General features: G+C 43.0%; 1 protein-coding gene and 1 pseudogene across 2 annotated transcripts in view; one reads left to right on the top strand and one right to left on the bottom strand.

Annotated features, from left to right (window-relative positions):
- Positions 1 to 25,675, top strand: part of Frmd4a (FERM domain containing 4A) — a 287,644-nt gene that overhangs the window by 41,420 nt on the left and 220,549 nt on the right. The gene's annotated exons all lie outside the window — the stretch shown is intronic.
- LOC143379460 (large ribosomal subunit protein eL42-like) lies at positions 13,867 to 14,185 on the bottom strand (annotated as a pseudogene).

Raw genomic sequence — 25,675 nt, forward strand, 5'->3', positions numbered from 1 at the left:
ATGTACATACTTCACATGTATCTATTCCATCTTCAAGGCAACCAGTGGCACAGGTGTATATTTGACTGTCCAATATTATACAAGAGGAAACTGAGTCACAGGGAGCTTTCAACATTCTTTTTTAAATTTTTTATTTGTTCTTTTTAGTTATACATGACACCAGAATCTATTTTGACATATTTATACAAACATGGAATATACTTATTCTAATTAGGATCCCATTCTTTTGGCTCTATGTGATGTAGAGTTTCACTGTTTCACTGTATTCATATATGAACATAGGAAAGTTATGTGAGATTAATTCCACTGTCTTTCCTATTTCTATCCCTCTTCCCTTCCCTTCATTTCCCCTTTGTTTAATCCACTGAGCTTCAATTCTTTCCCTTCCATCCCCATACCTTGTTGTGTGTTAGCATTCACATATCAGAGAGAACATTCCATCTTTGGTTATTTTGGATTAGCTTATTTCACTTAGCATGATAGTCTCCAGATGAATTCACTTATCAGCAAATGTCATAAAGTCATTCTTCTTTATAGCTGAGTAATATTCCATTGTGTATATATACCACATTTCTTTATCCATTTATCACAAGGAGCTGTGTGACCATGATCATGAAAGCTCATGATCACACAGCTAATGAGTGATAGAGCCAGGATTTAAAGATAATCTTTTTCACTTGACAGCCAGTGTTCAAAATTGTAAGTAAATGGCCCATTCCGGAGCATGAGTAGGTACAATCTGCTACTGTATTGTTATTTCCATGGAAATAGCACATCTCTTTCTCACATCTCTCTTTCCTTCACTGTAACTTGCTCACCACCATTTCTACTGCATGTTCATCTTAACTTTGAATATCCCTGCCTCATTTCTTTGTTGTTTAATCAATCATCAAGGATTTCTTGATTAGGGCAGGGTGGGGTGGTAGTCATGCCTCTGGGCTGAATCTCAGGTTTAGCATCTTTAAATAATGTGATAATTATCTTGCAATTTTCCATCAGTTTCCTCCATTTTAAAATGGGGATAAGACCTCAATATTTGATAGTAACAAATGCATGGAAAGCTCTTAGCATCTTTTTGATAGACATTAAGCATTCCATAGAAGTTACCACTGCTGTGGTTAATATTACTGTTTTACATTGATATAGGCTATAAGGGCAGGGAGGGCATTCAAATAGGCAAAACTGTGCAAGCAGAGGGAAGCAAAAAATGTTGGGCTCAGAGTTACCATACACAACCATCTTTCTAAGTGACTTGCAGACACAGACAGGGAGAATCTTGGGGGCCAGAAAGATACCAGGACATAAGAAGGAATGAATTCAACAGGGAACTGAAGGCAGAAAGAGGCTAGCAATTTGCTCGACCCTATGAATTAATACTGCAGGCAGAAATAACACCGAGCATTCCTGGTTCTAAATCTTAGAGATCCTGAGCTTTCCCCAGTGAAGCACGATTTACACTTTAAGCTTTTTCCTTGGACTCTGCTTATGCCAAAAAATTAACCAAAAAGGAGGGGTAGAATTCATAAAGAGAGGCAGCGTGGCCTGTTAAAGGTATCTGTTTGGTTCTTCTTTGGGCTTTAAGACAGACATCGCCTTCCCACACACATCTGTGCCAAGTCAGAGTCATCCACAGGAGAGAGGGCTAGTCTTGTTCTCAATCAACTCTTTGGGTTACCCAGTCATTGCAGGGACTTCTGACTCCTTTCACAACTTTCTAAGCCAGTTATTTAACAAGAATGTTCTGGACAAGCGGAGGCTCCGTTCTCAGGCCTTGAGGAAGTGCCCCGTGCGGGGGCTGGACGGAGGATCAGAACTGAATATGGAACTCAAAGTGAATCTCAGTTTTCAAAATGCTCAAAATCTATGCCATCTGCCCCTCCCAGACAGTCGCTGAAAGCCAACGGTTGGGAATAGCCTATGTGTTTTATTTGCACATCCAAACTCCTGCTGTTCTACAAAATTGCAATACAGAATTATAATACTGCCGAAAAATTCAAGTCAATTCATTTGAATCTTAAAACTTACTGCTAAATCTCCTAGTCAGTTAATGAGTTTCTTTGCCACTGAGAAAAATACACAACCATTCATCCACACTTATTCTCTTTTTCCATCATGGCCTACTGGAGATGAGCTTGGGTGACACTGGAATCGAGCCAAGTGTCTTAATCCCAAATCCACGATTTACCTGCTGCATGAATTTAGCAAGCTGTTTAGTTGTCCTGAGCCTCAACATGTCTTCTGTAAAATGGGGTCAAAATTAATATCATATAGGATTGTTCTGAGGTTGAGGCAGCCTATGTAAAACACTCAGCACAAGATGTTTAGTAACTGGCCGTTGTTTCCTTATTAATCCTTTATGCATCATTTAAACTCTCCTGGGAATCTAGCATTCCCCCAGAAGGCCCTTTGCAACAACGTAAGAGATGAATTTGAAAGTGGTTAAAATAAAAATCATGTGGATATTGTGAACCAAGAATGAGAGAGCCCAGAAAACCCAGGAGTGTTCATGCACACTGCTTTAAGTGTGATACTAATGTCCTGCTCCCAGCACTGACTGATAACCAGCTCCTCCTCCCTCGCCTAGTTGGTCTGGAAGGCTAGGTATCTCCACATATGGAATGCAGTTACTCTGTAAGGTCTGTAATATGCTTGAAATTCTAAAACAAAGTAGACCCCGGCAGGGCACTGGCTCCACGCTGGCAAATAAGCCTGCCATCAGGCGCCACCTCGGGTATTACAATGTGTTTTGAATCAGGGAAGGAGCTGCAGCCTTTCCTATGCAAAAAGGCCTGTGGGCCAACATATCAGCTCCTCTGCAGAACAGAGTTGTCTCGAGCCAGAGGAGCCTTCTTCACCCTGCTGCATCTGGAACCTCAGCAACCTCCAGATCCTTCCTTTGCATTTATATTTCAGTATCTTGGGTAAGAAATAGGATGGATCACCCATCACCTGGGCATTTAAGGGCAGGATTATTAAAAACGGGTTGGATAACGACTTTACCTTACACAATTGAATATGATGTATGTATTGTTAAGATCTTGTGACATTTGAAAAATGGATCCTGTCTAAGAAAGAAAATTGTGTTCGTGGCTAAAAGAATTGAAGTCAATGTCCTCTATTACAAGAAAGTTCAAATTGCTTTTAATGACAATGTGCTGATTATTTCTAGTCTCCTACAACCTAAAGCATCACCAATTAAAGGTGAAACAAAGATGTCAGGCTGGGGTCAAGCCCCAGCCCGTGCATGGACACTCTGAAAGTGTTGGGGGCCGGCTTTTGGACTCAGAGCTGTGCATCTTTGATAAGGTCCAGGTGCCCCCTTGACAGAGTTCTGTCAATGACCCCAACGACTCACAAAGGCAGCCAACAGCAGCACGGGGGAAAGGCCATCACCAGGTACTGAGGAACCTGAGTCTGGGGGACCTGATGGCGCTGTGGCCAGGCTTCTGCTCTTGACTCCCCACCCCAATACTTGGTTAGCTGGAGCCACTGAGCACAACAGGAAAGGCTGAGTAGAAAGGGATTCCCCTTTTATTTCAGTGCAAGCACAATCCCCCAAACCAAAGACAAGCAGAAAGCCTGAGCGGAGAACTGAAAACTACACATAGTCTCAGTGGTTTCTTCTCTGATGTCCTAGCACCAGCCTGGACCACTCACATTGCTTCTGCAGTGCTCTTGTAAAGGACAAATAGGGACTGGCCGCTGCCCTGTAGTCTTTCTAAAATGAACTTCTGGTGTGATTAGAATTGTGCTGAGTTCTTGAACTTTCAAAGGGATAAACATATAGGGCATGGGTAATGCCAAGATGCAGTTTTATCTGTTGGTTCCGTGGGTGAACCATACCATCGCTCCTTTCAGAATGAAGAGCAATGTAGGGAACATTACAAGAAAATTTCCACAAGTTAACCATAGATGGGGACCAAAGCAGGCCACGAAAACACTCATAGGAAGTATTCCAGTCTCTATGGAAGAGCCTGCCAGGCAAATGGCATCATGCAAGCAAGGACCTTGTAGCACTTCCCACGTCCCAAGGGCGAAGCTGTAGGTGTAATCTAATCTCACCACAGCAGGTCACCTTTTCTTCTTACAGCTGAGGACAACCACACCTTAAAGTTATAGGACTGGGGCTGGGGATTTAGCTCAGCGGCAACACTTACCTAACGTGTGAGGCCTTGTGATTCATCCCTTGCACTGTGTGACATAACCTGCACCATCTCATAAGAAGCGACAGAGCCCGGTTGAAACCACTGCAGCTGCTTCTAGAAGTCATGCTCTTTGTTGCTACACTGAAACAGCAATTACTTCTGGGTAGTGGAGCTACAGTGTTTTTAAACTTCTTTTCACTTTTCCGTGCCATCCATTGTTCTTTTACAACAAGCCTATTTTACTTGAAAAATCAGAAAACAGAAGAGGGAGGGAAATTCACAGTGTAAAGACATCACACTTGCCGGGTACGGTGGCACATACCTGTAATCCCAGTGGCTCAGGAGGCTGAGGTAGGAGGATCGAGAGTTCAAAGCCAGCCTGAGCAAAAGTGAGGCACTAAATTACTCAGTGAGACCCTGTCTCTAAATAAAATACAAAACAGGGCTGGGGATGTGGCTCAGTGGTCGAGTGCCCCTGAGTTCAATCCCCAGTATCCCCGACCCCCCCAAAAAAATCACACTTGCTTTATCTTGGAGATATTGAATTAAACCAGATTTGCCTAGCTCTGAAACAAGCTACTTCTTAAGATGGATTTCTTAAAGAATGTGTTAAGAACTCTAAAACCCAGGAAAGCAAAGAACAGATACTCACATCTGCCACTTCCCCATAAAATTTTAGATCCTAAAACCTGAGCATTGGACTGGGGATGTGGTGGCTCAAGCGGTAGCACGCTCGCCTGCCATGCGTGCGGCCCGGGTTTGATCCTCAGCACCACATACAAACAAAGATGTTGTGTCTGCCGAAAACTAAAAAATAAATATTTAAAAAAAAAATTCTCTCTCTCTCTCTTAAAAAAAAACCCAAAAAAAACCCAAACCTGAGCATCCTTAATGCTCTTCGAATCACCATGATGACCCCTCCCACGCTCTGGGCTGGAGGAATCCCTCCTCTGTCCTCTGCAGCCCTTCTCTACTCATTCAGGAGCTTTCTCGATGAACTCTCCCCATACCTTCCATCTTCGATGCCTCCCTGCTGGGGTTTTCCTCTCAGTCTGCCTTCAAACTCAGATCTTCCCACAGCTCCTGAAAAAATGCATTCTCTCAAGCCTGCTACACTCTCAAGTGCACACCCCCGCCTTCCCTTCCTATGAGACCTCAGTGGAATACACGGTTCCTGGAGCCCCGTGTCCAGCACATACTCCTTCAGTGCTCACAGATGGGGTCTCTGCCCTGCTTCCCTCAAAGACCACCATGGACATGCAGTGGTCACACCCAGGGCCGTTTTCCCATCTCCCCACCTTGTGTGGCTTGACACCTTTCTGCTCAGCACCTGGAGCTCCATCTCCCTGCACCAGATCCTCCTTCTCTGACCCTTCTCAGTCTATTTCCGGTCTCTTTTGCTCCTCATTCCACCTAAACAGATAAACCCAAAGATCAAGTCTTCGTCTTACTCTCTTTCCTCTATGTCCTCCTTTTGAATCTCAGTATGTTTTGCCTACCATTCTGTTCTTGGCATGGTTTGTGCATGACTTCCAAATATAAGGAAAGCTTACATTCTCTTGGGCAAGAGAAATTGTAAGTAAACAAATAAACAAACCAATAGGTCCTCTGGAAGGATGATGTCCAAGCTAAAATTCAAACAATGAAAAAGAATGAGCCAAACAAAGTTCTAGGAAAAACAAAACAGAAGGCAAAGGGAAGAGCATTATGTAAGGGTCCTGAGGCAGAAACAAATGTGGTCTGATGCATAAAGAGAGAAGAGAGCGTGGTTATAGCTATTTGAACAAGAGGAGGGTAGAGGCCAGAAAGGTATGAAGCCATGAGCTTTATCCTCATGTAGTACCTCTGTGATCACACAGGGGCCCTTCTGCCTTGCAATCGCATTCTTACATCATGTCTTCTACCTCCTCCCGTCCTGCAGACACCTCAAGTGAAAAGAGGGGTACACCTCACCTTCTATCCCCTAAAGTGCTAGACCAATACAGTATTGCATTTGCTGAATTTCAGTGAAGGAGGCAACAGAAAACAAGTGCTATCTGTGAAGACCCAGACGTTCCCAAGTTAAAACCAGTCTTTGAGTCACTCACCAAGATGCTGCCAGAAATAACATCATGCAGAAACATCAGTAAAGTTTGGTCACAACAACTAAAGCAAGTGTCTCACTCTCTTCTGCCTCCGCCTGCCTGGGAGTTTAGCGTCCCCTGAAGCCTCTCATCTGGGACAGGATTGCAGGGTGGGTGCATGTTTTGCATCTCCACCAGGCCAGCTGTGGCTGGAGAATTCCTGACACAGACTAAGGTCAGACTGAACCCAGAAGACTTTCCTGGGGAAACACACCACACACTGCAAAGCCAGTCCTGCTGCTAATTAAAGAAATATTTTCAGAGGTGCTGTGATCTGTCACAAGAAGTGTTGACTCCTGATGACACAGGAAATGACTAGCATCTTATTTGGTGCATTCCACAGAGGGAAACACACAGATGTGAGTGCCTGCTTTTCATGCCCACGGCTTCTGAAACCAGAGGCTGAGGGATCTTTGCATTTGAGGGTGCAGCTGGGAGTCAGAAAACCTGGGCTCAAGTACCCATGGGGTAGCATTTCTTGACTGTGTGGCATTGGATGTCACTTGCCCACTCCAAGCCTCAGGGTTTAGGTTAGGCAGCTTTCCATTACTAGAACAAATGCCTAAAATAATCAACTTATAAAAATAAAAGGTTTATTTTGGCTGATGGTTTTAGAGATTTCAGCCCATGATTGGTTAGCCCTGTTGCTTTGGGCTAATGACAAAGCAGCACATCACGGTGGAACCATTTGGGGGAGTAAAAGCTCTCACCTCATGGTAAGGAAGAAAAAAAAAAAAAAAAGGAGGAGGAAATGGTGTCTCAAAGTTCCCTTCAAGGACAGTGCCCAAAGACCTAAAGACCTCCCGGTAGGCTCCCCCTCTTAATAGTTCATCACCGCCCAACAGCACCAACCTGGAGACCAAGCCTTGAACACATGGGTCCTTTAGAGAACATTCCAAATCCAAACTGTAGCAGAGTTCTTACCTACAAAATAAGGATTCATAAAATCTATCTAATAGGCTTGATTTGAAATTGTTTTATAAGTCATAAAGGGTCTTATGCAACCTAATTTTGAGGCTTTTGAAAAACCTTGGCAATTTCAATTCTTATCTTAATTATACAGAGCTGCAAGAACAACATATTCTCCGAGTTCCTTTTGATTAAGGCTGGCCCCAGACAGGAGCTCCTAGGACGTAAGCTGTACTTCCCAACCCGGGAGGGAATGATTGCACAAAGAAAACTCAACTTGAAGTCATGTGCTGATTCCCATGTGAACCAAATTGCTGTGCGAGTAAGCAAAGCTGTACTTAAAAAGCATAGTTTTAAAGAATGCAGGCAGAAGTCTTCTCGCTTACCCTGTGGCATTTTATCACTAGAACCTGACATTAGCTTCTTTCACAAATTCCCCTGTGCCAGGGTCAACTGCTTCTTTTATCTGGGCATCAACAGCAGACCTGGCTTTACTGAGTTCATGAATTTTGAAAGCGAAAGGCCTTTACAAGTGGTTGCATAGTAATCCAAAACCATCGGATGGCTTGTTTTCAATTGCATAAGATTTGATTAGTACTAAAAATGAACACATTCTGGTTACTAAGCTCTAGAAAATAGTCTTACTTCAGGGAAACTTGAACATTCATTACAAATGACACAATGGCTTTTGAATGATCAAATAAATTATTTGTGTTTGCACTTAGCTAACCATGGGTTTAGCTATCCTGTTGCTACCTTTTCTTCATCTCCACCACCTGCTTTCCTCAGGCCCTTTTTGCCCATTCTGACACTTTGAGCTGCCTCCTCATTGCTCCTAAACTCTCCCCCTACATCATCCCACTGTCCACTTATTCAATCTTTTTTAACCACACCGAACAAATCATTTGCCCACTAAGATATGGATACTGTTAATGGGTCCCAATTATCTATTTTAGGGCCAAATGTTTTAGTAACAAAACTCTTTTTTTGGTGGAATCATATACTAAAGACACAAAATATAAAATGGATTAGAAAATGATATTTTTACAGCATAATTGTACAACATTTATTCACTGCAAAGACATTCAATGGGAACCATATTTTGTTGGACAATAACAGGAAAATCCCGAAACACTCTCATAAGTTATTGCTTTATGCGCATGAACATGCAAAAGCCTGAGTATTTGGAAAGGCCAGTACAGTTTCTTTTGTTGACCCTTAATGACATGGAGAATGACCAAAAAGGCACTTGGTAAGATGGTAACAGAGCACAGTGGTTTTAAGGAAGTAGACTCTGAAATTAGCCTCTGAGAGTTAAGGTCCAACTTGATAATTTCCTGCATGTGAGACCTTGGGCAATTGTGAGACCTCTGTGTCTCAGTTTCCTCAACTGTTTAATTGGAGATAAAGACAGAATGGTGAAGGTCAAGCATACAAGAACAATGCACATAGACAATGCTACTATTTCATCTCCTTCTCTGAAAACACAATCTCCACTTCAGTCAAATCCTCTATTCATAGTTCCCTGAGCTGCTGGCAAACTGTGATCTGTGCTTTTCTTCCCGAAGTTTCCATAGCCTGGCATGCTTAGGGGTAACATAATCCATCTTTTCCTTTGCAATGGCTGCAGTCCTTCTACCCACTGTTTAAGACATACCTTCATTGAAGGCTTCTGTGATGGCATGGCAGAATCCATAATAATCTCCCCTCCTTCAATCCTGCAGCTCACATACATTCCTGAAATCCCTTAAGCTTCCCTTAAGCACTCCTCTTGTTTGTTATCATTTATCTAATGTCAGCTTTCCTCCTCTCCATAAAGTAGGGCCATGTTTCTGCTGTTTACTGCTCTATCTCTAGCACAGAGCACAAGGTCATGTATAGGACAGACATCCATAGATGGTGGATGAATAGATGGATGGGTGGATGGATAGATAGATAGATACACAGACAGACACTGGTCTATTGAACAGGTTGCTCATTTGGCATGTACCCTACTCTGTCTGTGTGAAGTTGAAGTGTGTGAAAGAGAAGATGAGATAAAAGAAAGACTGGATTCTATTTCCATGGTAAAGTACCACTAAAAAGTGAGTCAGTAGCCACCAGAGTTTGTAGACCTGAGGGAAATGAAATGTGTTTGGTAAATAAAAGTCACATTGTGTGACTCAGGGAAATTGAATTAGGTAAATAAATATGTGACAATTACTCAGAAACACCAAGATCTTTTTTAGGGTATGTGAACACTCTGCTCTCCTCCCGAGGTCTCTGGCATTCACTGACTTGTTGACAAGATGGCGGAGGTAGAGACAGGGATTTGGGGTAAACACCACACCTCAGCCTCCTGATTCCAGCTCAGCCCTCCATCCATCAGAAAGCTTCACTGCGTTCAGGGAAGGGTCTGCCTAGGAAGTCCAGCTGAATCCATTCTTGCTCTTAGGTCCCAGAAGCATTTGCATGTGTCTTTGAATTCACTGGTCAAACCCAGGCCTGATGGGTCAGGGAAAGGTTATAAGCAAGTGGAGTTCCTTTCTTTGTGTATTTTAATCTCAACTCATTGTTGTGGACCCAGAATTATTCCACACAGGGACAATCCTCTTTTCTACCTCCCTAACCATTTGGTACAGTGTCAGTTACTCTGAGAGAAAATACAGATCCTGGGGGATGCGTAAATAATGCTTGGGCCCTGATTTATGGCTTTGTTTTCAGACAAATGAAGGTGAAGCTGGGCCCTCTGACCCTGGCCTGGTCTGGCTTCTTCCTCGAAGTCTGGAGTAATGAGAAAGGAAATGAAGGATCAGTTGCTGGGGTTAGCTGCATAAGGAGGAAGTAACATGCATAGTTTCCTCTCCCTATTTAAATGGGAAGGTGGCAAGATTTCCTGGGGTGACCCTGGCTACATAATCGAGCAAGCTTTATGAAATGATTTGTTACGTGGAGCATGTAAAGTCTCCCGGCCCGGCTTCTAGAACACACTGTTTGAAAGGCAGGAAACCAGTTCGAATTGGAATCCCTACAGAGCTCTGCCTGGCAGATTTGCAGACAGCGGTGCCCATGAGACATCTCAAACTTTACGACTACATATTTAAGCATTTATGAGACTTGAACTGTGTTCTATTAAGATGAGGTGGGGGAGAGGCAAGGAAAAAAATCCGGAGACTTCCAGCAAGGGTAATTAGCCCCAAATGTTTCATAAAGGATTTGATAGCATTCTGGTTTTAAGTTCCTTTCCCAAGTCTGTTGAGGAGAAAGAAAAGAAAGGAACTTATTAAAAACTTCACTATTACTTTTTAAAAGATCACATGACCAAACCAAGCATCTGGACCCCTGTTTAGAAGGAGGCTAACCATACAGAATGCTTTCTAAGGTAACAGATTAAATTTTACTGGAGAGAAAATATTTAAGACACCGGCTTGGCTTGTTTCATCATACCTACTAAAGAAATTCCTTTCTTTTCTCCCTGCTGGTCACTGAGCTCCTTCTTCCCTGTTGATTCTAGACTTGGTGACTTTCCACCCTCCCTCCAGGCTCAAGTCTGTTTCCCTGTTGCTCCCATGGAACTGTTGCTGTTAGAGAGTCAAGGGGTGGCCACTGAGAAGACTGAGATGCCCAAGCCAAGCCAGTGCTAATCTCTGGCCAAGTGTTATCACATAATCACGGCTCAACCTGATAATGCTGACCTCCCCATGTTGAGGGCCACACCACAGGGTTCTCATCAGACTGGCTCTGGCAAAGACTCAGATACTCCATACGCCTCATTGGCAGGACAATGGGCAGAGAAGACACTTCATCAGAATGCTTTTCTTAAGCTTCCTGGTTTTACAAAGGGGCTTCCAGAACAATTAGCCAGCAACTAGCAACTGAGGCAACTGAATCTGCAGAAATAATTACAATTATGTGGACAGGGGGATTTTTCCATCTAATGCCAGGGTCACTTTGAATCTTATACAGACCTGCAGCACTGTGCTAAAAATTCTGTGGTCCTGTATCATAAAAGATCCCTCTGATATACATGGACAGCCCTGCTGGTGTTCATTTTCACCTGTCTGAAGAGAGGTCATAGAAAGAATTTCTCTTGATTTGTCTAGCTCTCTTTCTGTTTTCTCAAGGTGGAAGAGACATTGTGAGTAAGTGCTCTTAGAGATGACTCAAGTCATTCATGTTCTCCCTTACACTTTAACCTTGAGGGTACCTTAATTCCCACATGAGCAGAGCCAGTCCACTTCGAGTAGGACTTTTGACAGCAGTTTAACCCAACCCACCAGCCTATTTCCATAGCAGGAATTTTTGAAGACAAACTGTCCAAAAAGAATAGAAATTATTTGCTTTATAGTTACACACAGGACATCTTTGGATTTGTGATTGTTTTTATTAAAACAATTTATCTATTTAGATCAAAAGTTGCAGCCGGATTTTGTGTCTTTGTCCTAGATATTTTGCAATGTAAGAAAGCACAAAGGTAATAGAATTCTGCAATGCAAAAACACAGCGCATGGTTTTAGAATGACTCAAACAGCATTTTATAATTCATGAAATGTCCCCCCACTTTTTTTCAGAGATTTTATGGCATAAACCACAACACATCTTTTTTTCCTCAAGGAAAACAAAAACAGTAGGCATGTCTCTCAGTGTCCTTCTCTCTCTCTCTCTCTCTCTCTCTCTCTCTCTCTCTCTCTCTCTCTCATTTCTTTGCCATCTTAGAGGAAGTCTTTCTGGTTTTGCCCAAAATTGAGAATCTTTGTAAAATTGGTATCAGTCCTTCACCTTTTCTGGGTGTCTTGGTCAATCATACCCAAGCCACAACTCTGGTTTGCTCTCCTCACCCCGGTAGGCTCTGCACTGCTGAAACTGTGGTAGTCCATGGCTGGGTCATCTCGAGGGCCTTCAGGATGGAATCTTGAAAGAAGGCTTCCTTTCTTCATGTGCTCAGCCTCAGTGGGTCCACCTTCCAGCTCTCACATGAGGAGCACAGGGCCCACCATGGCAGCCTCAGTGCAGGAGAAGTCCAGACAGCTCGGGGTGAAAGGGAGAGCTCGTTAGTGCCTTTAATGAGCCTTCTCCAGTTTCATTTGTGGCTGAATCAGAAACTTTCTGACTCATTTACCCTGTCACAGAGTAGCTCTCAGAGCAAGTAACTGGTACCAGAAAAGATGGGGCTGCTTTGTCATAAAGAGACTGCCATGAAAACTTAACACCACCGGGGGCAGCAGTCAGAGTGCTGGCCAAGACCCCGGGGCATCTGCCTGTGGCTTCGTGGGCTCCCAGCAGCACCTTTCAGAGCTCGCCTGGACAGGAGCCCAGGGTGCGTGTGGGCGGGGGCTCCTGCCTTGCCCCTGCCTGTGATCTCTCTGTTCTGCTCTGTCTCAGGTGTCGTCAACCCCACAGATGGACCTGGGACTGGGAATGGTGTCTACAAGGGACACTCCTGAGGGTAGGGGATGGAGTTCCCACTCTGGAGGAGCCCTAGGCTTTCCTGTTCTGGTTCTTTGTCCACTGTGTACACTTCTTATGTGGATACCTCCTGGACATGGGGTCAAGGGAAAACTGATCCCACTAGTCAAGTAGGAGAGAGAAGCCTCACTCCAGTCCAGGGAAAGTTTTAAGGTTGTGGCCACCTCCCTCCAAGAACAAGCAAGAATCCTGGCTGTAATCCTACCAGCGTAAGTCTCCAGCTAGCAGGGAAGCTCCCCTAGTCAGCCTGCCAGACATCTACCACCTAGATTCTCCTCCTGCCCCTGGTTCCCTTTGCTGAACTGTTTGAGCCTTCATATTTCCTTAGGATGCATTTTTTTTTCCTTGTGTTTACTGTACTACACAAACTTTCTGTTGAACTAAATTGTACTCTTGAAACCTGTGGTTCTTGAATTCTGGAATTTCAAGGCCTTGGTCTCCTCCATCCTCCTGGTGAGTTCCATTAGGATCCTCCCTTTCTGTTTCCTTACTTTACAGTCTGTGTCTGTCCAGTAGTGAAATGATCCCAGCCTGGCCCCCCGTGTGATCCTGGGCATGCTCAGCCACCCTGGCCCACAGGTGACTAAAGGATTAGAGTAGAAAACCATAAAGACATTTCTAAGCTGCTTCCACAGGCAATGGATAAGGCCCAGGATCAGGTTGCTTGAAGGGACAAATGCATTAGCCATCGTTGGCTTCTTAAGGTTGCAACCAGCCCTCTCCCTCTTGGCTTCCTTGCCCCATCCTTACCCAGGTCCCCCTCCACTCCTCAGTCCTTGCAGAATTCACCAGGTGCAAAAGTTAACATGGTGTGAAGAAGCAGAAATGGAGCCATTCCTGTTCCAGACTCACAGCCTGCAGGCTGAGAAAGAAATATCCCCAAGCCAGTAGATGGACAGTGCAGAAATATTTATTTGTTTGTTTGTTTGTTTATGTGCTGGGGATTAAACCCAAGGATGCATGACCAGGAGCCATCCCCACCCCCACCCCACCCCCACCTTTTTTTGTTGTTGTATTTTATTTAGAGACAGGATCTGGCTGAGTTGCTTAGGGCCTTGCTAAGTTGCTGAGGCTAGCTTTAACTTGTGATCCTCCTGCCTCAGCCTCCTGAACCACTGTGATTACAGGCATGTGCGACCACGCCTAGCCAGAAATCTAATTTTAACATAAGGACACATACTTTTTTTTTAAGCGAAGATAACCTCAACATTTTATTATCTTCATAACAAAACAAACAATGAAGCTTAGAACTGGATCACTTGGCCCTTTCACTTCTAATCTCCTCCCAGTTCAAAATGCTTGCATCTCTTAATAGCCAGGCTTCTCTTAGATCTGCAGTTAGGCTCCACCCACTCAAGCCTCAGCACAATCTTCTTTGTAGTTTTAGCCTTTTTCCTGAAAATTGGCTTAGTCTGCCCACCATAGCCACTCTGTTTCCTGTCTACCGCCGCTTTCCCTGTGCATACAGAGAATCCTTGCCCTTCTTGTACTGAGTCACTTTATGGGGTTGGTGTTTGCCACATTTCTTACAGAAGTCCGGCGGGTCTTAGGAACATGCACCATGTTTGCGAGAGCATTATCAGCAAGGAAAGAAGGACACATACTTTTTAACACACATACTTTTAAAAGCAGCAAAAATGATTAAACTTAACGTCTCCCATCTTTTGATCATGAAATAAATGCTCTGTTGAATGATGTCCTCTCATGGGAGTCCCCACATTTGGGCATTCCTGCTTCGGCACTTCACATATTCCTAAGACAGTGAGCAAGGGCCAGGTGGGCTGGCTTGGGCCATCAGACCTGAGGATTCTGGCTGCCCAAGGTAGGATTAAGTCATGACCTGGGCCTTGGTGGATATTACTCTGAGTGAGGCAACATCAGACTCCCAGGACACAGCAGGACCGTCCTCATATTTCTCACCTTCTAATTTGTAGAGCCAAATGGCTCTTGGTGAACAGGACTTCAGCAAGTATTGTTTTCTCATATTTAGTTCAACCAAGGAATTGCACTGTGTGCTTAGCCAGATAATCGGGAACTCATACCTTGATAAGCCTTACAAGTGTGTATCCCTTTGCAGTTTATAAAGTTCTTCAACTATCAGGATATTGAATTTTGTTTTCCAACCAAGGTGATGAGATGGGAAAATCTTTTTGCTGCCAGAATGGGAAATATGACTTAACGTGGGCTCTGTGTCCACTTCCCTTGTGAGCATCGTGTTGAAAAGAAATGTGACACGTTTGGAAGTCACCAGAAAGGAAAGTCACTGTGCATGGCCGTTGATTATTCTTGTTGTTCTTGGCCCCACAAAGTAATTCCAGGGTTTTGTTCCATTCTATATTTAGTCATGCCTGATGTTAAATTAGGAATACTTTTATATCAGTGACCTTTGACATATGGACATTTTTCTAGAGGGGAAAAAATTCAAACTTTCACATTAATGTTGGGAAAGTACAATCCTCAAAAATGTGGCAGTTTCTAAAGTTGGAGCCAGGAACTAACCAGCCAGAAGTTTATATTATAAATAAATCCCACTCAGGATGCCAGGGAACCATGTCAAGGGTTGACAGTTAAGCTGGCCAAGCTAAAATGTTTCCTGAAAAATTAGAATTCCCAAATAACACAGTACAGCTGTTACCTTCTGAAAACTGGAGGCAAATTGGGTCGGTAATCTCAGGATAAAATAAGAAGTACATCCAAAATATAACTAGAATCATGTGGTTAACAATTTTCAAAACCTCAAATGATCTCCAGGTTAGTTTCTCTCCTTAATCTCACCCTACACTGATTAATCCCATGGGACTGAGCAAGTTGAACCACATGATTTGTACCAAATTGTGTTCTCCACAGCTGTTCCATTGGTTTTGACTTCCCGTGTGGTTGGCACTTCCTCCTAACCCAGGGTTTCTCAACCCTGGCACTATTGGTGGTTTGGGCCAGATAATTCTTTAGAGTGGGGGCGGGAGGGCTGACCTGTGCATTGTGGGATATTTAAACCCCTTCCTGATCTGTACCCATCAGATGTCAGGAATTTCCCCCAGATGTCTTTTGGGCAATCAAACATATCTCCAGGTATCACCAAAGGTCCCTCAGGGAAGAGCAGAATCAGCCCCAGATGAGAACCTCTGTCAGCCTCTCTATAGCCAGTACAAAGCTCTGCCAAGACTCAGCCTAAGCTTAATGCTAGATGAGCATATGATATTATGGTCTATTAAGGCAATATAAGAACAGAGCGAAGAAGAGAAAAATTCAAACCACAACAAAGTGATTTCTGGAAACAAGAAACTTTTCTAGTAGAGGGGATAGTTAATAATGAAATATATTCAGTGCTGTTCTTTGAAATTCTGTAAAAATTAGATTAGAAGATTATCTGTAGGGGGTGGTTTAGGGGGCAAATAAATAGAACAGAATTCTCTTAAAGTCCTTTTTCAGACTTTGTGTTTGATTTCTTTTCAACTTAACAAAAAAGACAAACAGAAAGGCATGTGGATGACAAAAATACAAAGGAAAAGCAAATTATTTCATTATTTCACAAGAGAGGTTTATTTTCCCCTTCTTTAACTGAAGAACTGGGCATAGAGGAAAACAGTACGAGAATGTGCTGAAATGAGAAACAGTGGAGAATGAAATTGAGAGATTAGCGGATCATTCATAATATAATGGTTACAATTAAGAGATTTGCCTACTGATAAATGGTTTTGAACACACGTGGTACTAACTGCTCTTCCATCCCTTTCTCTGGAAAGGGATTTACAGATTGAAGAGCTTTTTAAATTTTAATTTTAAGTCATTTTATAAATTTCAGTTTTATCACTCTTCACCATAAATCATTATTCATGAGTGCCGATGCCGGAGGAGCCTCAGGGTGCTCACTTATTACCAACCAGAACACTAAACCGTGCTACTCTATTGGAGGTGAGTCTACACCTAAAAGACGCCCCTCTTTATCTGTGACCACCTTTGGGAGCAACACCTTAAATAGGAATAGACTGTTCAAAGGTGGCGGCCTATGTTGGTGAGAGGAGCTGTATCTTTGACCTTCACAGCACCAGGAGTGAACAGACCCTCCTTGTTTTTAGTTCCTGCTGTTTTCCCTCTGCCTTTCTGCTTCACTGGCCTGTGCTCCCTGGGGCAATTATTTCTGATCCTTTGGGAAGAGCCTGTGTAATCAGAGGATAAGCTCCTTTGCCTCCCACAGAGGTTTGTTGTTATCAGATGCACGCTCTTCCTCTTGCCAAAGACACTAGCCTCGGGGATGGGAAGGGTTTGTGCTTTCCAGGAATAAAGCTGGTTACCTGCAGAAAGGTTTGTAGAAATGCCACTCCCAGAGAATGTGTTCTACCTGCCCCTTCACCACCCCCAGTTCGCCCACCTCCATGAGGACTAAAGTTCCCTTAGTCAGTACCCCAGAAGTACCACCAGTGCCTGTCTGGTGGTTGACAGTGAAGATGTCCACAGCATCTACAAAGTGGACCAGATGAAGTTTAAAAAAAATGCCAGAACAAGTCATTTTGGGGGGGAAGCCTGGTTAACGCAATGCACGTGGTGAAAGCATAACAAAATGAGAAAGGTTTCCTTTGTCCACACAGTGCCTAGAATCTCAGGTTTTGGGGACACAAAGCAACCTGAGCATCGTTGGGTCAGCCCCTCACTCACAGCAAAGGATGTCTTAGTTGGCTCAGACGGCTCTAATAGAAAGAATATCATATACAGCATGATTGCCAAACAAAAAATTGTTGCTCATGTTCTGGAGACTGCAAGTCCAAGGTCAAGGCACCTCAGTGTCTGCTAGGGCCTGCTCCCTGGTCCATAGGCAGCCATCCTCTCACTGTGCCCTCATGCGACAGAAGGGGTGGGGACTCTCTCTGAAGTCTCTTTAGGGGGGCAATAATTTATTTATGAGGGCTCCCCCCTCCTGACCTGCAAACTCCCAAAGTGTGCACCTCCTGATACCACCACCTTGGAAGTTAGGATTCTAGCATCTGAATCTGAGAGTCGGGGGTGTGTGCAAACAAACAGCTGTTCTTCTTTCTCAGTTGTATCCTAAATGGGAAGGAGACAAGCCAAGTAACCCAGTTTGGTGGCAGAACTGCAATCAGAATGACTCTGGGACATTTTGCCACTCCACCACCTGTTGGTGACTTATAATGATGACCACTGTCCCACATGGAACAAGGGGGACAGCAGAAGCTCTTCATTCTCCTAAGCTAATGTACTGTCCCCTCCTTGCAGCCTTCCTAGGTTACCCACATCCTTTTAGTGCCTGCATCTTCTGGGTAGGAATTAGATCTGCTTGCTTCTGTCTTGTTCAATATAAGATCTTTTTTTTTTTTTTTTTTTAAAGAGAGAGTGAGAGAGGGAGAGACAGAGAGAGAGAGAGAATTTTTAATATTTATTTCTTAGTTATCGGCGGACACAACATCTTTGTTTGTATGTGGTGGTGAGGATCGAACCCGGGCCGCACGCATGCCAGGCGAGCGCGCTACCGCTTGAGCCACATCCCCAGCCCCTCAATATAAGATCTTATATGTTGTTCAACATAATGGAGCTGGTGTGCTACTCCATGGCATGGGCAAAGAGGGATCTAAAGAAATATTTTCCAATTAAGCACATTTCTCTTTATTTATGCAAATCGTCCGTGGTAACCACAAGAGGGCCAGGAGGGAGAAACCTTCTCTCCAGGACAACCTGGGGTGATGAAGAGCATGTGGACTCAAGGATTAGGCAGACTTGGTTTTGAGTCTTGTTTCCCAATATACAGGGTGCATGCCTTTCAGGAATGGTAGGACTTCCTGAGCTTCGGATTCTCGTCTGTGGGGAGGACAGCAGTGCCTGAGCTGCAGCTGCCAGGCTGGGCTGGAATGCAATGTGGTGATAAGAACAGGATGTAGCCTGTGACCCAGCAGGTGCTCAGCAGAGTGGCCACTCTGCTTCCAGGACCTTGCTTCATTAAATGTCAAGAGATGATAAACTTGTCTTTATCCATCTTCTGGAAAAGGTGGTGTACTTGAGACAACAATATTCTCTAATACAGTGCTTGCAGATTGTCCTGGGATTTTCTGGAAGATCATTGATCATTTGGTATGACTTCTAAAATGAGGGCTGCTACACTAGTCTTGAATTTACTTGGTGCTGTGGTCTGAATGTTTGTGTCCCCCTAGAATTTATATGCTTAAACCTAATCAGCAAGTTGATAGTATCAGAAGGTAGGGACTTTAGGTAGTAATTAAATCATAAGGTCTCTTACAGGAGACCCCAGAAAGCTGCCTTGCCCTCTGACCATGCAAGCACAGAGCAAGATGGTGTCATTTGTAAGGCAGACAAAACTCTCACCAGATACTGAATCTACCCACACCTTGACCTTGGGCTTCCCAGCCTCCAGAACTGTGAGCAATAAATCACTGTGGTTTTTAACCTTCCCAGACTAAGGTATTTAGTTATATAGCCTAAAAGGACTCTTCTCTTCATAACCTGATATCAAATATTTTTGGGTAATTATCTTTCTAGTTGGTCTGGAACAAAACCAAAATACAAGTTAGCATTCTAACATAATATCATATACATCAAAATGTCCTGAAAGAGATTGACAGCTCATGACTGGCCATTTTATTGCAACAGACCAGGAGCACAAAAGTTCAGGACTTTCATCTTGGTCAATAGAGACTTCAGTAGGACCACACTACAGCTTGCTTTGCTCCACCCTTTTAGTCAATGAATTGGAAACTCTCTCTTTCTTTCTCTCTCTCCCCCTCTCTCTTTCATTTTTGTTTTTGCAGCCCTAGGGATGAAACCCAGGGTCATGCATACTAGGCAGGCACTCTACCACTGAGCCACATCCCCAGTCCAACATCTTCAATTTTGAAATAGTATCTTTAAACGAACATCAAGGATACTTTAAAACCTTGTTTTTCCACCTATAAAATTAGATCCATCTACCCAGAAACTTAATAAATAAAGTGCATCCCTAGGTATTTGTTGAAGGAAAGAGTTCAGATTTTTCTCCAAATTTTGGCATCTGCATGCTGGGAAAAATAGTTCTTTCTGTTCTGCTGGCTAGTGCAAATAGACACTAAATTGTCTATGTCCTCCTAGAATCTGTTTCTTGTTCTAGCAGTTGTGAAACTTAGGTATAAGAAAGGAGATGAACATGTCCCTAAAACTAAGCTCTTTGGAACTCTTTTCAAGCCTTGAATGTTTCTCACCCTACTTAGTATCATCCTGGTCAATGCATTTCAGCATAGAACTCTTAGACTTTTTCCAGAGTGTGAAAACTTTTTAATCGCAAATAAGGATGCTTGCCAAATCCTGTAGCACTCTTTTTGATCATGTCTCTCAAATCTTCAGATATAATAGTTTTAATGTTTCTTTACCAACTTAGTTGATTCTGGCTGCTCCTAATTTTTGCCATGTAGTTGTAGAGCTAGAAGGAATGCTGTTTATTCCCGCACAGGTATACTGATCCCTAGAAACAAGCTTCTCCTCTGTGTGTGTCCCACCACCTGCCTCCCACTCCCTGGCCTGTTTGTCTTGCCCAAGTCCTTAGGGGATGCCAAGTCCTTTCCATCTGTTCTTTGGGGCCACCAGGGGAAGAGATGCAGGAGGGAGGCAACCTACAGTGGCCATGATCAACCAAAATAGAAACACAAACATCAAAACTTCTTCTTATATTGAAAACTTGCAAGAGAAAATTTTAAATGTAGACAAATACATCTTTAAAACACATCCAGTTCCTCTATGGACAAGCTCTGTACTAGTAACATGTCCGTGACATAGAGTGACTCCCATTATATGCATCATTTTAAAACTCTTTATTCTGGCCAGGTGCTGGGGTGCACGCCTATAATCCCAGTGACTCAGGAGGCTGAGGCAGAAGTATCACAAGTTCAAAGCCAGCCTCAGCAACTTGGTGAGACCCTAAGCAACTGAGACCCTGTCTCTAAATAAAACATAAAAAGTTCTAAGAATGTGAGTCAGTGGTTAAGCACCCCTGGATTCAATCCCTGGGTACAAAAAAAAAAAAAAAAAAAAAGAAAGAAAGAAAGAAAGAAAAAGAAAAAAACAAAAACCAACCAAACAAAAAACCTTCCTTCATTCTTTTAAACATCATCATAAATAAAAAATTACAATGAACGAAGTCAGTTACTTGTTTGAGCCTCATATACCAATATAGCGCAACATATTAGCTGCTATCCATTTTATTTAGGTGTATTGTTCTTGATTTCTGCAGATAGACTTTCAGCCTATCAGAAGAACTTTAACTTCCTTCTGAAAATAACTGGTAGAAGCTGGCAGCTACTGGTAGTAGCTCCACTACTAAGTTACCTCCCCAGCTCTTACCTAGCATGAGGCCTTGGATTGGATCCTCAGCATTGCATAAAGTAAAACAATAATAATAATAATAAAATGTAAATATATTGTGATCTTGGATAGGTACAGATTTGAAATGAACTGAGGTAAGATAGACAACACAATCTTAAACACTATATGTAAAAACTTGAGGCCCAGCTCACGAGAGGAAAGAATCAGGCTGCCCAAACTTCTTCATAAAGGTCCCGTGATAGCATTTGCAGAGTCACCAGCTAAACAGAACATTGAGGACCTGCGGCTCACCCAGAAGACGCCATACTCTAGGATTTATGTCTTATAAGAAGCAGAATATTTAGCTTGAAGGAAAAACAACAACCACAAAGCATAAATAAATAAATAAATAAATAAATAAATAAAAACATTGAGAGATCATGATCAATTCTTAATTAGTTAAAATCAGGGCATTCATTGATCTTTCGTAGAACAGACATTTCTTGTGCCACTTGTTGTATTAGTGCCCTGGAAACCAAGAGCAAAGGAGCATATCTGGCTACCACTTTTGCTAAACATAGTTGGTTGGTAGATCCAGACAGAAGGTCTTCCTAGGGTACAGTGTAATAGACTACTTCTCCACGATTCTGTGGAAATAAAAGGGCCATTTGCCTTCTTGTTTCCTAATTCTGCATGTCTGTGTTCCTATTTCACTAGGTTTTGTTGTTTTGTTTTTTCTTGAAAGCTCCCTCACGAAGAAGCCTTGTATCCCATTGTGAGATGTGCAGAAATCTGAGACTTAGGGGGCCTCAGAAGTACAGGGAAGGAGTACCCCACCCACCCCCAGGGGCCAAGAAAACTTTCTCGGGAGTTGGTGTGGTGAAGTCCCCTGCTGATATGTGACGAGGCAGAGGAACACATTGCTATGAGGGTCCTCTGAGCACAATAATGTGGTAGGGCCAGAGAGACAGTGGATTTCATCAGTATTGGGACTGCAGTAAGCTCTCCTTGTTCCTTGGCTACAGCATCTGGTCTAGAAGGAGTAGGTAGACAGGCATATGAAAGGCCTGGAACCAAAGGCCAACTGATCTGGATTCTAGTCCTACTACTGTGGCCTCCATTTAGCTCAGGGTCTTTGAGCAACTCACCACGTCTCTCCAGAGTCAGCATCCTTTCCTAGCAATGTATTGGAAGACTGGTTTGTCTCTAAGCTCCTCTCTCTACACTCTGACCTTCATATAACTCCATCACACCTTGGGCCTAAGGCAAAATTTTAGAAAGTGTTCCAGAGAAAAGTATGATTTAGTTAAGAACTGATGCTCTGGTATTCTGCATCAACTGAAGTCCCATTTCTCTTCTCAGTGTTAATTCTGCACTCTTATGTTTCTATTTACGTGTTCTTTCCACCCAAAAATGTTTTCTTACCTTGCTGAAACATAATCCTGGCGCCATGTTGCCAAACCTCCCTGGGTATCACAGGCCTGTGCAGCTGACAGTCTTTCTACTTCCTTGGAAGGCTCACCCAGGGCAAGTGAAGTCTGTGGTTATCCAGGCTTAGACTAGCATTATCAACACTTCACAGAGAAGGTTCACAGAGTTGTTCAGAGTTCTCCTAAAGAGGCCAGTTGTGAGCTCCGTGAACTGGTGTTTACTCTGGAAATGATGACTCTAGTCCCCCACCAGACTTCACCACTGAAAACCTTCAGGGTACCTCACTCCTGTGACCGGTGATCCAACCTGGGAGGAGGGGGCTGCTCCTTCTCAGTGCCTGGCTTGCACATAGGTGCTCCTGGTGGCAGGCTGCACCTGTGGCTCAGGGTGCTGTCCAGCTAGCACTTAGCCTGGAGCCTATTAAAGAGGCCCTCCAGACTGCCTGCCAATGCTTCCAAATGGAAAGAGAACGAACTGGACCAATTGTGAACAATGGGGCTGTCACTCTGATTTTATGATTACATAAAATTTACATTTTTGTATGTCAAGTGGTAACTTAATTCAAAATTTTTTTTAAAAAAATTGCTACAGGCTGCAATCCCACAAATAATTTGTAGCCTGCTGGGCAGCCAAACACTCTCACAAATAATAACGAAATAAAACGTGAGGATAACAAAATGGCTTGGCACAGGAAGAAAAGGATCCCAAGCATGTCCCAGTACTTTTGGACCAATTTCTAATATGCCACAAGTGCTCAATCATGTTTGGAGCAAATCGGAGTCCCTGCTCAATTAAAACTCCACGTGATGTTATTCCCAGTAGGCCTCCTAGTTCTCATTATTCTCTTGCTTGTGTCTGAACAGGCGGGAAGAAGAGTTTCCTTCACTCTGGAGAAAGTACCCCCTGACTTTCCCCCACCAGGCCACCTGCGCTGGCTCAGTGAGTGGTCCTGTCGGCCCTTAGCACTGGAGCTGATGGAATGGCGGGATAGCACATAATCCTCTGAGTGTCCCCTCTGCTGCCCATGGACACCTCCGCGCTCCCCAGAGCCTCCCCAGCCAGCCTTAGCACTGTGTGAAATCACAGAAGAGGCCATTCAGGAGAATATGTAATCACCATTTATCACCGAATGTAAAGGGAAATGAAACGGAGCCACTAAAATAAAAAAAAGCAACAGCTTGTCTCCCAGGGAAGGATTTTAGTTTTTAATCCCACAGTTTTTTTTTGTTGTTGTTGTTTTTTTTAATGTGCATTTAGACATTTGCCAGGAGATGAATGTCGATCCAAATAATTTAATTTTTAAAATATTTTGCAAATATTAATTTTCATTGAATAGAATTCAGGGCTTTTCTTGTAGAAGAAAAAAACAAACACATGAAATCAGCTAAAGATATGTTAAATGTAATCATCCTTTTCCAGCTGAACTTCTGCTTTTTAAAATAGAGCACTGAGCTATAATTTTATATTGTACATACAATTTTGAAAATGGACTCTAAAAATGTTATAAGGATGGGTGGGAGAGAAAATCAGTTATATATCTTAATATCTCCAGCTTAATTGACATGTTCTGAAAGAATTTAAATCTCTTGAACTTTCATCAGTGCCAACTACATAGAATCTAAATATCAAACTGTGCTCTCCTCCCATATGTTGCTATGAAATTACCTCACACCCACCACACGTGACATGTATAGAATTTAGAGAGGCTTTGCAATCAGCTCCTTCACTTTTCCAAAAGGACATCCTGATGACAATAAGTAGATCTCTGATTTTTTTCCTCAGGCAGAGGATAGTTTTTGGCTTTTAAAAATTATCTCCCAGTTCCTCATAGAACTTATATTCAGAGAAAAGGAAGCTCTACCTGAACCTAGTAGAAATACAAAATTCTACTTCTTGAATGTTATGAGAAAAATCAGATACCAACATATGACTCAGTAAGGTCTAAAAAATTAGTCTTCAGCAGCACAGGAGGCTGGGGCAGGAGGATTACAAATTCAAGGCCAGCCTCAGCAACTTAAGCAATTTAGTGAGACCTAGTTTCAAAATAAAAAATAAACAGGATTGGGGATGTGATTCAGTTGTTAAGCATCCCTGGGTTCAATCCCCAATACCAAAAAAAAAAAAAAAAAAAAAAAAACAGTCTTCAGGCAGAAATTCATGGGCAGATATGAATTTAGGGTAAGCCAAATATATCCATCGTAGAAGAGTCAAGTCTTTCTGAATGAATAGCTTTCTATGTTAGGAGAGGGGAAACAATGGCACTGAGCTTCATTCTAAATAGAAATCTTAAATGGAGACATATGTTGGACTCCTGGGAAGAACATAGCTATGTTACCTTCTTGAGAAAGATGGAGATTCCGTAAGTGGGAACGAAGATGAAAATTGCAGAAATGACCTGCAGCAGCTCTTTATTTCTCTACTCTAAAGGTATCTGGGGCCAGATGGCACCTCTGGGCATCCTTATTCCATTCCATGTGTGACATTCTCACCCAGAGCACATTTTTACTTGCTCCTGGAAGGAAACTGTCTAAGTCGAACGGGGATACATGAAGATAGGCATGCTCAATGAGCTCTGAGCCAGACAAGCTTCCCTTCTGACTGCTACAGTCAAAACTCAATTTCAACAGCAATTGATGAGTCACAAAGGAAACACTGTGCCTCATGCTAGTGTTTTAAGGAGATGGCATTAGGAAACCTGCAAATAAATATCCAGGCTTCTGAGCGTTACCTTTGGCTTCTAAATTGCTGGCTGATTATTGACAGGGTCCTGGTGTTACCTTGTTTTAAGAACTGGAGCTACTCTAGGTGTTGCCTTGGCATTAATCAATACCCCTGACAAGAGGGAGCAGTCTCTGAGATCATCATTACCCGTCCTTCCTTTACCTCTCCTTTCACATGTCTGCAGGGACCCAGACAGGATGACTTTCTGCAGTCAAATCTCAAGTACCCTCCACACTCCTTATTCTTGGGTTCTGCATTGCGACTCAACCAACCACACTTCTTTGATTCAGTGAATCCTTTAGCAATCTGTTAGGATTGATTTGCATCAGTAAGGTGAAGTGTATTAAAATTATTTGAAAACTGCATCTCTGTATTAAACATGTAGACTGTTTTCTTGCTATTAAATCCTAAAAACACAGTGTAAACCACTATTTGCATAGCATTTACATTGTATTACATATTACATGTAGTCTAGAGATGATTTAAACTATATGGTAGGATATATGTAGGTTGTATGCAAATATTATGCCATCCATAGATTTTGATATCTGAGGGGATTCATGGAACTAGTCTCCCACAGATACCAAGGGACAACTGTATCTGAAC

Source organism: Callospermophilus lateralis, chromosome 13, assembly GCF_048772815.1.
Source record: "Callospermophilus lateralis isolate mCalLat2 chromosome 13, mCalLat2.hap1, whole genome shotgun sequence".
NCBI lineage: Eukaryota > Metazoa > Chordata > Mammalia > Rodentia > Sciuridae > Callospermophilus > Callospermophilus lateralis.